Genomic DNA, 12,281 nt, shown 5'->3' with positions numbered 1-12,281 from the left:
ATCCAACCCCTTCAATTATAAGCATTTTGAGGCTTGTGAAGTGTTTTGTTCACAGTTCCCAGGTAATTTGCTTGGGGGCCCTTATTAATACCCTCACTTTACTGTAAGGAAGGTGAAGGTCAACAAGGTGACAGAACTTCCCCATGACTAGTAAGTGTTAGTGAACCTGGGTCAAATGATGAAATTGGGTCACGTCCAGAGCTGCACTGCATTCAGAAGAGCCTTGACTCGGAAGTCTGGTGACCCGGGTTTGAATCCTGCATTCTGCTAGCTTGGTCAGGTCGCTTTACCACCATGACCCCTGGTTCCCTCATGTGTAAAATGAGAGTGTTGAATGAGATATTCATCTGAGGAACAGAAAGGAGGAGTCTGTGGATGGATTTCAGGGATCCATAAAAATAATTACCTCTCCATTTTCACTATAATTGGTTCCCTTGGTAATCCTATGTCTTTGTTATTGTTGTTATTTGGTTGTTTTACAGTCATGCCTGACTCTTTGTGACCCCATTTGGGGTTTTCTTGGCAAAGATACTGGAGCGGTTTGCCATTTCCTTCTCCCGCTCATTTTACAGATGAGAAAACTGAGGCTAACTGGGTGAAGTGACTCGCCCAGGGTCACACAACTATTAAGTGTCTGAGCCTGGATTTATACTCATGAAGATGAGTTTTCCAGACTTCAGGCCGAGCTCTCTATCCACTGCACCAACTAAACACAATTCCTTAGGCTTTATCGTATTGCCACAGGTGTCTATGACACACACACACACACACACACACACACACATACACACACACACACACACAGAAGGGTTAAGAGCCCTGGACTGGTTGATCTCCAGCTCTAAACCTACAGTCCCATGACCCTGTTCAGCACTCCAATGGCAATATAAAAAGGAAAGCTTTGTGTTACTTTTGAAGAAGAAAAAAATATTGGTCCTGTAGCCTCCATGACCCAAATCTTCTTGAAGGTCAGAGGAAATGGAGAAGAGGGAGGCAGCGACTTAGAACAGTTGTGGGATTCTTTTTCCTTTTGGAGTTTCACGGGGGATGTGTGCTGAAGTGCAGGAAACAAATGAGCCGGTGGAGAAGGGGCCGCCTTCCAGCCTGCTGCTGGATGTATGGAGTTTCCTCCCACACTGAGAAAGAAGCTGGCAGCTTCTGCAGCTTCCAGCCTTCCTAAGGAAGGTTTCATGTTTATCTTTGCAAGGACAATTAAGTGGCAGGAATGTGGAATAAAGGGCTGGGCTGCCAAAACAAATAGCATTCTCCAAATGTAATGTAGAAGTGGCCATTGTTGTTGTTGCTTCTGCAGACTTCAGAAACCACTCTTTAATGACTTAATCCCATTTCTCTGCAGACAGGCCTATCCTATAGCAGAAAAGAGACCATGTGGTCAGATGGTTAGAGAGAAAGGCTGGAAACCAGAATAAACCCAACTTTTTATAACATAGCTGAGCAGCTGACTCACTCTGTAACCTGGGGTAAATCACTTAACCTCTGGGGGCTCTTGTCAAGCCAGCTGGAAAACTTGGTAAGATGTAGGATTGGACTGAAGAGCATGTGTCAGATAGCTGGGCAGAAGGTGCAAGGGGAAGGGTCTGATGGGCAGCCCAAACCATTCTGTTGACCTTTTATAAAGGTGAGTCTTGAAATACAACAGGTTGGCTGGAATTTCTAAATGGAGAAAGAATCTTCTTTATTGTAATTTTGGAAGAATGTTTCTCTGCTGCATCGCTGGGCAGACCTCCTGAGTTGGAGATCTGACAAGTGGTCTCATTTCCCTTTAAACCAGGGAGCTTGATTTGGCCCAAGAGCCCTTTCTCAGCATGGTGTTGGGACTACACTTATCCTATGATTCCCTATGTGGATATAGGGAGACGAGGGAGGCAGGGGAGGGATGGAGGAAAGGAAAGGAGGAAGGAAGGAAGGAAGGAAGAAAAGAAGAAAGGAAGGAAGGAGAGAGAGATGGAGGGAGGGAGCTGCATTGCCCAGCTGGAACTGGCCACTTGGGTCCCCAGTTGGGCAGCTACTACTACTCACAGATCATGTTTGTCCTTCATTCTTGAAGAGGACCATGATATCAGAAAGGTGATGCTCTGCCCAAAGGAATATGAATTTTGATCTTTGATGGCTGAAACTTCACAAGACAGCTTGGGGTTTATGAGCTAGATTTCTTTTTTAAGGACCATGCCTTAAACCCAGTTCACTCTGGCTCTCATTGATTGGCCAACAATAGGTCCCAGCCTAAGCCTCACTTGATCATGGTTTGGGCTCTGATGGCTCAGAGCAAGAGTAAATAGCAGTTGTTTCTGTTCTGGCCAGAAACCCTATGGGCCTTCACCTCCCAGACTGATTTTGGATTTTTGTTTTTTGGGTTTTAGGTTTTTTTTTTGACAAGGTAAAAGAGGCCATTTTTTGTCTCATTTCTTACCTAGCCTTAATCACTGAATGGGCTTTGCCTTAGTCAGACTGAGACCTGGGAAAGACCTTAGCTTAAAAAGGCCAAGATCTCCCACTACATCCAGGGCCATCTCCAGTTGTCCTGATCTATATCTTGCCCCTGGACCCAGATGATTCTGGAGGAGAGAATGAAGCTGGTGACTTTGCACAGCCCTCCCTCACTTAAATCCAATTCACTTGTAAGTCACGATATCACCTTCCTGATGTCATGGTCTTCTTCAAGAAAGAAGGACAAACAACAAACGAATGAACACTTACAGTACTTCTAAGATCCTGGCTATGGGGTCCCTCCATAGAGTCACCAAGGTCTGTAAAGATGTAATCACTATAGGAGCAGGAGGAAGCTTTCAGGATCGCCTATGTTCTTGACCTTTTTAGTATTGTGGATGCTTCCAGCAGTCTGGAGAAGCCTCTGAACCAGTTCTCAGGATCATGTTTCTAAATGCTCAAAATAAAATATTTAGTATTATAAAGGAAACCAATCATATTGCAATATAGTTATCAAAATACAAAAAAGAAACCTAACGAGTTTACAGGACCCAGGGCAAGAACCTCTGATCTCATCCAACTTCCTCATTTTACAGATGAGGAAACAGAGATCCTAGGAGCTGAAACAATTTGCTCAAGGTTACACGGGCAGAAAGCTGCAGGACCAAGATTCCCAACCAGCTCCTATTTTTATTTGTTTAAGAGGAAAAAAACCCAACAGTTTTTCTAACTCGAAATACATTGCTCTCCACACTGTACTTCCCCAGCTCCAACCCCCAACATGAGGGGAAAAATAATTTACTTCCTTTCCTCCCCTCGCTTCTCCTTTACTCCATACTCCAAAAACTTATCTGCGTTCTCCCCTATTCTTTCTTCCTTTGCTCAAGACCCTGTCAAAGAGCCCCCCTTTTTCCCAATGCCAAGCACCCCTCTACCTGTGCTCTTTCGGAGCTTGCCCCTTCACTCCTTCCTCCTCTCCTCTTCAATTTCTCCTGTTTGCTAGCTCCTAATCTATTACATAACAATGTTCCCAACTTTCCCTCATCCTTAAAAACAAACCCAGACAGCCCCACAGGCTAGAAGAGGGAAGATTTTCAAGGAAGTCTACCCAGGGTGACTAAGCACAGTGGTTTGATTACAACTAGTGTGGTTGAAGGCAGAATTCAGGGAATTTAAATTTTTAAGGTGACATTTTTTATTAGTTTTATTATTATTTTTTAACATTTGATTTGATTCTGATCTTAATAAATAAAACAAGCATTTCTATAACGTAGTAGAATAGAAAAAAAAATGATTGCATATGAAACGGCAAATTTATTAAGTACAACTTTGGTTTTGTGTTTACATCCCCAACACTTAACCTAGTCTTTCACTCATTTGTTTTTGTTGTTGTGTTGTTCAGGAGAGTCTGACTCTTCCTGATGCCATTTGGGTTTTTTTTTGTCAAAGATATTGGAGAGGTTTGCCATTTCCTTCTCCAGCTCATTTTTACAGATGAGGAAACTGAAGCAACCAAGGTTAAGTGACTTGCCCATGGTCACACAGTTAGTAATTGTCTGAGGCCAGATTTGAACTCAGGAAGATGTCTTTCTGACTTCAGGCCCTCCCCCCTCACCCCCCACTTCTGCACTCTATTCACCAAGCCACCTAGCTGGCCTCTTATAGTCATGATTAACTCATAGTGAGTGCTCAATAAATGCTTTTTCTTTCAATCATTTGTTCATTCATGGAATGGAAGTTTTCTGTTACGGGGAGAGATCTGGCAATGGTATGGTTCTGGTTTTCAGAAGTAAGAATTCTAGTGCTTGTATGGAGAGTCAATGTGGACAATATGCAATATAGGCTCCTATGCAAGGGATGGTCTGCAGTCTGCAAAAATCATAAATTATGATTGGGTTGATTCCTTTAGTTCCCAGATGCATTGTTGATATAAGTTTGCTATGGTTGTTGCTTTTAAATGTCTTTTTTCATGTCCCCCATCCTTGATGAGGATAAAGAATTCTCAATTAAATGAACAAAATTTGATTGGAAGAAGAAGTAGAAGCATAGGCTCTATCTCCTGCTGTAGATTTTCCACCAGCTTCTCTGCTTGGTTTCTGCTCCATGCACATCATGTACCTGTGCCAAACATCATGACCCCAAGCACTGGGTACCCTCTGGCATTCCTTCCTCTCCTCCCCAACATTTCAGTTTCCTTTTGTGTATTGTCTTCCCCCATTGATTTGTAAGCTCCTTGAGGGAAAGGACTGTCTTTCCTTTTCTTATTTGTATTTCCAGGGTTTAGCGCAGTGCCTGGCACATAGTAGGTGGTCAATAAATGTATATTGATAGTTGATCCAAATATATATAGGCTGTCCATGAATATAGACTGTAGCTCTTAAATGCAATGTCTTTAAAGGAACATATCTATCTACCTACTTATCTTCTATCTATGTATGTACACTGACAAACAGGGGTAAGGACTGGACCTGTGAGTTCATTAGTAAGAAGGAAGGAACTCCTGGTAAGGAAATGCCCTCTATCAGTGTAGGCTGGCACCTTCTATCTGCAACTTAGAGTTTTAGCTGCCTAGAGTACTGAGATGTCAGGTGAGTTGCCCAAGGTCATACAGTCAGTATGTATCAGGATTTGAACCCATGATACTTCACACACTGACAAATATTTATATGAAATTATCCTATTTTAGAAGTACTACACTGGACCTATTACTCAATCCCTGGTCTCCGGGCTGCTTGTTCAGTCCATTTTGTACCTGATCACATTGTAAGCAAGTCCCGTCTTATAAATGTAGGTCCCTGCCCCCTCCCCATCCTCAGTTGGATTAACAGAAGCCCCCTAAAATTGTGTTTTGCCTCTGGTAACTAGGTGAATCAGTAGCCCAGATATATTGTGAAACAATAAATGAAGAATTCAGGGAATTCTGCTCATTGTAAGTAGCTGTTCAGAATTTTGGATGAAGAAGAGACTGATGAAAACTTCTATATCGCACGTGGACTTGCTCTTTCATGTTTCCGCATTGTTTCTGGCTTAGAATTTGTTCCAGTGAAAGAGGCAGTAGGATTGTATAACTCATAGTGGGGATTACAGCTTTGACTGAGTGCAGATCAGGGGGAAGTAGGACAATCAATACCCAAAGTCTTTTTTCTGGAGACCACGGACTATCATTCTCCAAGCAGTCAGCTGGTCAGGTCAGGAGAAAGTGCTACAAGGGATGTTAGGGAATCTTTCTTTACAATAAGTAGGTGGGAGGGATTGGCAGACTCAGATGAAGACTCCTGTCCAGAACTAAGAAAAGCCAAAGAATTCTTTCTTCTTTCCTTCCTACCTTCCCTCCCTCCCTCCCTCCTTCCTTCCTTTCTACCTTCCTACCCTACCTCCTTTCTTTCTTTCTTCCTTCCTTCCTTCCTTCCTTCCTTCCTTCCTTCCTTCCTTCCTTTCTTCTAATCAAAGCTCAGTTGTTGTTGTTTGGCAGCTTCTAAGTGAGGAAGAAGCAGAGCTGACTAGGAGGCTGCTGAGACTACACTCTAGGGATTTCTTCTATCTTTGTCTTAAGGCACCCATTCACATGAAGAATTGAGCTCTGGCTTTATTTCTCACCGTATGTGAACCAGGTGATTGGAAAGAAGTTGAGGAAAGGAAATTCTAGTTGTGGTTTCAATATGTGATGGTCTTTTTTTTCTATTGAGGAATAATTATGCTAATTTGTAAGTGAAAAACCACAAACTTTTGACCAATAAAAAAATGCCAATGGGCTATTGGAAAGAAATGTTAGCAGTTTATTCTTCATCTTTTAGAGAGGGAAACCAAGATCCAGAATGGTAGTTATTTGTCCAAGTACACATAGCAAGTTAGGAGTACAACCAGAACTAGATTTCAGGTCTCCTTTTATGTACTATAAGGCCTTTTCTTTTTTCATTGAACAAATATTTTTTTTTATTTTTAAAATAAATTTTAAAAAACTACCAAGCATTTATTTTGTTTTCTTCTTTTTGTTTCACCATGCTTATCAGGATCTGACAGGTAGGTGGCACAGTGAACAGAGTGCCAGGCCTGGATTCTGGAAGACTCTTCTTCCTGAATTCAAATCTGGCCTCAGACATTGACTGGCTGTATGACCCTGGATAAGTCACGTAACCTTCTTTGCCTCAGTTTCATCATCTGTAAAATGAGCTGGAAAAGGAAATTGAAAACCATTCTGGTATCTTTGCCAAGAAGACCCCAAATAAGGTCATAAAGAGCTGGATATGATTGAAACAACTAAATAACGACACTTACTAGGAAGGAAAGAGAGGAAGGAAATAAAGGAAGAGAAGGATGAAGGGAGGGAAGGGAAAGGAGAAAAGGAAGAAAGAAATAGAAGGAGGTGAGGAAAAAGAAAAGAAAGGAGGGAAGGAAGGAGGAAGGAAGGAAGGAATGGAATGGAAGGAGGAAAGAATGAAGGAAGCAAGGAAGGATAGAATGAAGTGAGGAAAGAAGGAAGCAAATGAGGGAGGAAAAGAGGGAGGGAGGAAGGGAGAAAGGAAAGAAGGAAGAAAGAAAGGAAGATTAGAAGGAAGGAAGAGAGGAAGGGAGAGAGGTAAGGATGAAAGAATGGAGGGAGGAAGTAAGGGAGGAAAAGGAAAAGAGGGAAGGAAAAAATCAAAGGAGGGGAGGAAATGATAGAGGAAGGAAGGAAGAATGGATGGAGGGAAAGAGAAAGGAAGGAAGGAAAGAAGGAAAGATCTTCATATATAAACATAGTTAAATAAATTCCCACACTGGCCATTTCCAAAAATGCATTTCATTGTTTGTATATTAGTCCATCATCTGCTTGTCATGAGGTAGATGGTCCTGTAGAATCACTACTGATAATTAAATTGATCAGAGTCCTTAATTCTTTTAGAATTATTTTTTTTCATAATGTACTAGCACATCCCTCTCAGTGCTCTCACTAGGGTGGTTCAGGATGCACTTGTTATGAAATGACTCAAGGTTTTCGTCACAAGGTTCCACATGGAGACAAAAGCTCAGTTTTCTATTTCTGTAAATGTAGAATGCATATTCTTCAGTGTCATTAAACTCTTGCTTGTTAGAATGAACTTAGTGGAAACAGAACTTAACTTGAAGTCAAGAAGCCTTGGGTTTGAGTCCAAGCTTGGCCACACAAGGTGAATGATCTTGGTCAAATTCCTTCACTTTTCTGGGTCTCAGTTTACTCACCTGTAAAATACGGGGTTTGACTATATGACCTCTAAAGTTCCTTACAGTTCCAATAGTCCATGAGCATAAGAAAGAGTCTGTGATCTGTGATCACGTGTGCTCTGGTTCAGAATTGCCCTATGACTCCACTTACCTGTAACTCTGTGACACACCTTCTTGGCTACCCACATCCCTATATGTGTCATTTTCTTCGCAGAGATTTGTGTTCCCAACACAGAGCACCATTCCTGGCACATAGTAACTGCTGTCAATGCTTTTTCATTCATTTATCAATGAATAAATGACCTTTATATAATATAATGCTTTTCATATTTGATGCTCATTACAACCTGCGAGGTAATTACTGGCCATATTATTATTATCCCCATTTCAGAGATGAGGAAATTGAGGCTCAAAGAGAGATTTGTCCATGGTCCCATGTTATTGAGTCGGACTCTTCATGATCCCACTTGGCAAGGATACTGGGGTGGTTTGCCATTTCCTTCTCCAGCTCATTTTACAGATGAGGAAACTGAGGCAAACAGGGGTAAGTGACTTACCCACGGTCACACAGCTAGTCAGTGTCTGAGGCTGGGTTTGAACTCATGAGGATGAGTCATTCTGATTCTAAGCCCAGTGCTCTATCTCCTGTACCACCCAACTGGTCCCATAGCCGTCATATAATGATAGAGAGGCAGAACCCAGGCATCCTTCATGCCTGGGCTAATGCTCTCTCCTATACCATGCTGCTTCCTTGTGGAAATGGTCCTGAAGTTATCACAAATAAATTTGAGTCATTAAAAATGAGAAGTATAGTAAAGAAAAGTTCAGACTGAAAGGTTGCTTCAGGTCAGATTCAGGTCTCCTAGGGTTACTGCACTTTGGTGGGGAAAAAGAAGAAAACAAGTATTTATTAAGTACCTACTAAATGCCAAGTACTGTGCTAAGTTCTTTATTATCTCCTTTGATCTTCATTACATCCCTGGCAGGTAGATATTATTATTATGTCCATTTTTACAGTTGAGGAAACCAAGGCAAACAGAAGCCAGGATAACACAACTAGTAAGTGTCTGAGGCAGGATTTACATTCAGGTCTTCCTGACTCCAGGCCCAGCACTCTATCCGCTATGCCAATTAGCTGCCTAGGTGGAGTGTAAACTCCTTGAGGGCAGGAGCTATATCAATTTTATCTTTGTATCCTTAGCACCTGGTGCAGTTCCTGGCATGTAGTAGGCATGTAATAAAAGCTTATTTTTGACTAATTGATTATGTCACGGCTCTGGTTGGGTTATCATAGTCTTTATGGTCCCATCAGTTCTGGAGTTGCCAAACTCAATTTTATCATTTCACCTAGGGGTGATGAGGCTCTGGAGATTTGATTCACACTAAAATGATACTCACAGAAAATGGATTTAATAGCCATAATTCCAATTTATTAATTTACAATGAGAACTATAACTGCCAAATGGACCAGACATTCACTTTGGCTAGCCTGTACATTCTCCTCTCCTTAGGGAAACCCACTTAAGGAACTAAATGAAAATCAAAAGTTTACATGTTAAGTATGGAAACAGGGAAAAGGCTGTCAAATGGTCTTAAGAAATATTTTCTTCTAGCTTTGACAGCCTACTGAGCTGCTCTTCTCTACTGCTTCATTGACGAGATATCCATGTTGTCTGGCTGGTGCTGGGGAAACTGAGGCAGAATTTTATCATCAAGTTCTCCATTTTTTCAAGTCTCATGCCTTTATCATTACAGAATTACAGAATCTCTGAGTTGGATGGACCTCGGCAGTCATCTGATCCAAATGGTATATAATAGAGGAATTCTTGGGCAGCATCTCTGACCAACGGTATTCTGTGATGGACCTGACTTAGGCCAGTCTCTTGATAGTTTATCCTCAGTATCAGAATGAAATGAGACACTTGTAGGTCATTCAACATTAACAAAAAGAGCTCTGCTTAGTTATGGCAGAAGGATGCTCCACAAAAATATGCACTGAGGACACCCCAAGTAGATTCCAGGGAGCAAAGCTCCCTTGACTGGGTTGCCCATCATAGTCTGCCAGCCAAGAACCTAGAAACTCAAATACCATTTACCCAGTGGTGTGCTGGTAAATGTTTAACAGCTAGCTCTCTGAAAACTAAAAAAAAACCCATATACTTTTAAGTTTAATTTGCATTATTAATGCTTTTTCCATGACTTTATTAAGTTGATACAACCAACAAAACAATGAATTAAGCCCTGATTTGTAGCTTCTGCTGATTTCTGAGGGATAAAGGCTCACACTGGAAATTTAACAACTGGCTCTTCCAAGCTGGCTCCAGCACATCCTTGCCCCCGCAGACTTCCAAGGCTTCATAAATTCTCTGATACTCTCCTTTGTATTTGACCAGGTCTGAGAACACTCAAAACTTGTCCTGTTCTTTAGGAGAACAATAAATGATGCCCGAGCCTTTAGTCTCTTGAACTAACCAAGTCTAGTGATGGTTTCAGTGGTTTTTAAGGACAAATAAGCCTAACTTCCATTAAGGCAGGGGTCTGGATACTGCTTCTACCACAAATGGTTTTCCAGTCTTTGCTTACAGATATAAAGGCAGGGGAAACCAACTTGTTATACTGCCCTTTTTCATTTAAATAGCTGTAACCACTTTGGATTTTTTTTCTGCAGTGGAGGGGCAGAAAAGTTCTCATGGTCATATTATCAGAAGTTCCAAGAGAGTGGGGTATGAACCCACTAATCTGGGAATGTACCCTGTCAGTAAAGTGTCACTGCCCAAGGTGCTGACAGCTGCTCAGTCTTGTAATGAAATTCCCAACCTTGGCTTTTTACTAGCACTGACCAAGTAAGCTAACTGACCACTTCCAGCAACACCTAAATGGTGATCATCCTTTCTTTATGTTTCTGAGAAGATGCCCTGGGAAAAGGGCATTCCACTTTTGTTATATCAGTAGACAAACTGGAGAACATCCAAAGAAAAGCAATAAAGATGATTAAAGGCATAGAAGGAGTGATATATGAAGAAAGATTAAAGGAGTTTATATATATTATATAATCTGCCTGTGTGACAGTAAAGGGCAGTTCCAGTAACAGAGTCTGAGCGTTCAATTTGTCTTTGGGGAAACCAGAAGCATCGGTGGGTAATTGAACCCAAGACATGGCAGAAGATGCAGCTTGGAAACTCTTGACATGAGACTAAGTCCAGTCTTGAAGATGCTTCTTCTGAAAAGAATCTGGAACCTCAAATTCCCTCCACAGACCTTCAGGAGCTTACTGACCTCCAGTACTCTCCAGGGGATCTTTGCTTTCTCCATCCAAGGGGACAGACCTGGGAATGGAGATCTCACCATCCAGGAGTATGACAGGTCGAGGACTATGCATTGCATGGGGAAGGGAGTCGGGCTGTGCTTAGCCCTGTAATTTGTCAATTGCACCATTTTCAGCAGTGAGGATTGCATTGTCAGTAAGTCAACAAGCATTTATTTAGTGCTTACTATGTACTAGGCACTGTGCTAAGTACTGGAGATAATTAAAGACCAAAATATGGTCCCTGCTCTCACGGAGCTCATATTCTAATAGAGGAGACAGCGTGTAAATAACTATGTACATAGATACAAAGTAAATGGAAAGTATTCTCAGAAGGAAGGTAGTAATGGGAGTGGGGGATGGTGGTGAATGGGAACTGAGGATATGAAACACCATTTACAAATCACCCCAAATCCCACTGTGAAGGGGAACAATTCAGACCCTGGGATCCTGCATGCCTTCTTGCCTTCCTTGTGGTGAGCTCATCAAGAGAACAGGTGGGCATTCCTTCTCTCCCCTCACCCCCACCCCCTGCCACTCTCCACTTCAACGGTGGAAGAAAGGAAAGGAAACAAGCATTTATTAAGTATTTGGTATGTGCCAAGCGCTGTAATAAGCGCTTTACAAATTTTATCTCATTTTCTATGCAGTAGAATGAATAAAAAAAGTATTTATTAAGCAGTTACTATGTGTGAAGCACTGGAGATACAAACAGAAAATTAGAGACCCTCCATACTCTCAAGGAGTTCCCATTCTTAAAGAGGAGACCACACGTAGAGGAAGTTAGGTACTATTATATCTTCTTTTGACACTTGAGGAAGCTGAGGCAAAAAGAGGGGAAGTGACTTGCCCAGGGTCACACAGCTGGATGGTCATAGATCTGAAGCTGGAAAGGGACTTCAGAGGCCATCTAGTCTATTCCCTTCATTTGATGGAGAAGCTGAGGCCCAGACACAGGAAAAGACTTTCCCCAGGTCTTAGAGATAGTAAGTATTAGGATTCAAACTCAGGTCCTCTGACTCTAAAAGCCAGCATGATTTTTAACCCACACTGCCTTACAGAGCCCCTTTCTACAGCGTGTCCCTGTTCCCAACGTCTCTCTCTCCTCTTGTCAGGCTCAACGTTTGCCAGAGACTGAGGAAATATGTAAGCTATTTTGTGTATTTCCACTCTTGGTTTTCTTGTTTTCTTCACCATGTGGCATTATAAACAGACCCCCCTGGTGGAAAGGCAAGACCTGGAAAGAAGCAGTATGCTTTCTCTGAAGTCACTGTGGGGAGGGAAGGAAGGCTCTGGGCCCAGAATGCCAGACTCCTGAGTCACTGGCCACAGCCCTACTTACCCCACC

At 42.0% G+C, this 12,281-nt stretch overlaps 1 pseudogene; it reads left to right on the top strand.

Moving 5' to 3' along the window:
* The first annotated feature begins 1,047 nt into the window (after positions 1–1,047).
* The window catches only part of LOC118839104, a 134,996-nt pseudogene continuing 123,762 nt past the window's right edge, over positions 1,048–12,281 (top strand).

The sequence above is a fragment of the Trichosurus vulpecula genome, chromosome 1 (genome assembly GCF_011100635.1).
Source record: "Trichosurus vulpecula isolate mTriVul1 chromosome 1, mTriVul1.pri, whole genome shotgun sequence".
In the NCBI taxonomy this organism is placed as follows: domain Eukaryota; kingdom Metazoa; phylum Chordata; class Mammalia; order Diprotodontia; family Phalangeridae; genus Trichosurus; species Trichosurus vulpecula.
Note: the sequence above shows the minus strand (reverse complement) of the source record. Positions and strands in the feature narration are given on the sequence as shown.